Genomic DNA, 3,572 nt, shown 5'->3' on the forward strand with positions numbered 1-3,572 from the left:
GGTCTGGCTCAAGCAAGCCAAGCAGAACGGCACCTGAAAATGTGTGACTGTCTATGTTCTTCCCTGCACTCATGCAACAGAGTTGAGTAAACCCTCCTTCATGCTCCAAACCCCTCCCCAGTGCATTTATATAAGCTGTGAGGAGATCAGAAAGTAGCATCAGCTCCAAAATGTAGTGCACCAAACATGCCTTTAGTATGTTCCTGGAAACAAGGTCATGACTCAAACTTCATTCTTACATGAAATGCATGATTTGGCACATTGCCAGGTAGACATGCACAGGATATCTGCAGTGACCTTGTCTTGTCTGCTGCCCCCACTGCACCACCTCTCAATCAAAGCATAACACTACCTGGTTCTTGAACACAGCGTCCTTGTCTTCATTATCTGGTATCTCCATAGAATCTCTTGGTCTCTGGATCCTTTTTTTTATGTTTCAGCAGTACAGCAGGCTGTTGGCCTTGGCACGATGCATGCACCCATAGCACAGCTTCTACAATGACACCAAGGGTCTTTCTTACCTTCAGAATTCTTCCTGTGCTCTCCCAAGACTGGATTACTCCAGGACTGTGTTTGATAAAAAGATGTATGAACAACGATCAGCACAGTGTGTTTGATAGGCTGAGACTTCCAGTTGCAGGAGTGGTCACAATTCTGATTGAAGTGCAGGGTCTACATCAACTCAGAACCCTTGTTCTCCCAGCCCTATTTGTGTTGAGTGGCAGACACCCCATCATTTGCTTGTCTGGGGAGACCAGTACCTGTCCTGCTTTCTCATGATCCCTACAAGTTGTAGTCTCAGAGGTCTGAAGTTCTGTTTTGGTGTTCTTTGATGAACTATGTGGATGTAGTATGCTATAAGAAAATAACAACTACACAATTGCACATCTAGAGTAATGATCATCTTAGAGGCAAATACAGCCAATGGAAGTTGTCTCAGTGGTTCTTTTCTGGGATCTGCATTGCAGAGGTTAGGGATCTATGTGTCTGATAAGCCTGGACCTCAATCCCAGCATGCTTGCTTACAACTTGACTTTTGAGCATTATGGACAGCACTGTCTCAGGCATAGAAAATGCAGTCAGTACACACACACACACACACACACACACACACACTGCCTGTGTAATTAACATTTAAAGCAAAGTTACTAAACAATGTAAGTGAAATTTCTAGTGTATTTGGAACTGCTGATGACCATGCAGCCCTAGCTTCCTGCTGAGAGACTGTGAGCCCTGGATATCTCTGCTGTCCTCACTACGGAGCACAAACGCTGGGACACTATGTGAAGGCATGAATGGAAATATCAAATATTCCTGAATCAAGATACAACTCAAAGTACATTTAGTAAAGTGTGCGCCACCCCCAAAGACCAGTATGTTACCTTTTGGTTCTTGTTTTTGTAAAGACAGACTTATTAAGCTCCAATGTGATAAGTAATGCTTCGGGTGCAATATTTCCAGAGGCTGGGATGGGTTTTTAACCTGGAGGTCTAGGTAGAAAGTTGACTGCAGAATTAAGAGAGAGAGTTGGTTTACTTTCAATCATTTCCTTTGAGGCTTTAGAGGCCATATAGATATACTGAAGAGAGAAAAATAAGATAGGAACGTATAACACATTCTTACTCTACACCAACAGTGCTAAGTGCTTAATATAATGCAAAATGGACCAGAGAAATAGCATAAGTGGTTAGGCAAAATTCTTTTTTGTGTCTGATGCTTTGAGGTGTCAGGTTTAGTCTTTGGCATAGAGGGGGAAAGATAGCGAGAGAGGGAGAGAGAGAGAGAGAAATAGGGGGGATAGGAGAGAATGAAAGAAGATTGCATAAATAGCAACTTAAGATAACAAAGAAAATCTCTAAATCGAAGGACCAGTCCTCAAAAGGTTGTCTGACAACTTCTAGGTATCTCTAGCACTTAAAAAAAAAAAACAAAATTGGATTTCTCCATATACTTTAAACAAAGTCACATGAGCCACAGACATGAGGACCCTACTATTTTCTATTAAGCTGCATAGCTCAGTTTAAAACTACAACTCAGGATATATATATAATGGAACATGGTACATTCAGCTCACTTGATGCATTACTTTTACCTACCTAGGCCATCCTCCTTACCCAGCAGACACCTGAACTTTGACTCTTTTAAGTAGTAGAGAGTCAGCAAAGAGTCTTAGTTGAGAATCTCAGGGATTAGAGTTAAGGTGAGATAGAAAATTCTAGAAACCTCCTAGCTGGCTTGTTCATTAAGTCTATTTCATTCTGTACTTCATGGATATATTCCATTGCTTCCTGTTGCTTTTTTATCAAGATGCTTTCTGGGGAGTGACGATTTTGAAGGTAGAACAGAAATATAACAAACTCTGCCAGCCATTTTTTCAGAAGAGATTGGAATTGATGGTCAATATCCCAAATTTAGGATTAACATTTGTCAACCACCCACAAGTGTCTACACTGCTTGGAGAAGAGGATGAAGAGGCACTGCATTACTTGACAAGAGTTGAAGTAACAGAATTTGAAGATAATAAATCAGGTAACAGAATAGACTTTTATTTTGTTGAAAACCCTTACTTTGAAAATAAAGTTCTCTCCAAAGAATTTTATCTGAATGAGAGTGGTGATCCTTCTTTTGAAGGATCCACTGAAATCAAATGGAAATCTGGAAAGGATTTGATCAAATGTTCAAGTCAAACACAAAATCAAACCAACAGAAAGAGACAGCATGAGGAACCAGAGAGCTTCTTCACCTGGTTTACTGACCATTTTGGTGCAGTCGCAGGTGAGTTAGGAGAGGTCATTAAAGATGGTATCTGGCCAAATACACTACAGTACTACTTGGTTCCTGATATGGATGATGAATAAGGTGAGGGGGAAGATGATGATGATGAAGAGGAAGAAGGATTAGAAGATATGAAGAAGTGGGGGCCTGGTGGTGATGCACATGGTTGAACTCACATGTTACAATGTGCAAGGACGTGGGTTCAAGCCCCCAGTCCCCACCTGCAGGGGGGAAAGCTTCTCAAGTGGTGAAGTAGTACTGCAGCTGTCTCTCTGTCTCTCACCCTCTCTATCCCTCCCTTCCCTCTTGATTTCTGACTGTCTCTATCCAATCAATAAATAGATAATATTTTTTTAAAAAAAAGAAGATATGAAGAAGGAGATGAGGATGAAGGAGAAGATGATAATGAGGGGGAGGAAAGAGAGGAAGATGAAGGATATGACTAATGAAACACTGATGAATTCCAGCCTTTTTTAATTTTCTCCTGTCCCTAGGAACAAGTTGCAGTCTTTTTTTCCCCCATTTTCCCTGCCCCTGTGTGCAGTCACCCTGTCTTTGAGGTCTCCTCTTTCCTTTATACAATGGTTATCAACTTATTTTTTGGGGGGATACCTTGAGAAGAATAAGTTGAATAGATTATCCTTTTCTCTTCCAAACTAATATATTTTTTCATTTAAAACCTTTTTAAGAAAACCTGTATCTTTCTGCAGTTAGCAGAAAGACAGACAGCTTTGTTTTTTTTTTTTTTTGAATTGTTTTATTTATAAAAGCAAACACTGATAAAACCATAGGATAAC

The 3,572-nt window shown here is 40.4% G+C and overlaps 1 pseudogene; it reads left to right on the forward strand.

Annotated features, from left to right (window-relative positions):
• The first annotated feature begins 2,267 nt into the window (after window positions 1-2,267).
• On the forward strand, window positions 2,268-3,221 carry LOC132536473 (protein SET-like; annotated as a pseudogene).
• The last annotated feature ends 351 nt before the right edge of the window (window positions 3,222-3,572 follow it).

The sequence above is a fragment of the Erinaceus europaeus genome, unplaced genomic scaffold (assembly GCF_950295315.1).
Source record: "Erinaceus europaeus unplaced genomic scaffold, mEriEur2.1 scaffold_517, whole genome shotgun sequence".
NCBI lineage: Eukaryota > Metazoa > Chordata > Mammalia > Eulipotyphla > Erinaceidae > Erinaceus > Erinaceus europaeus.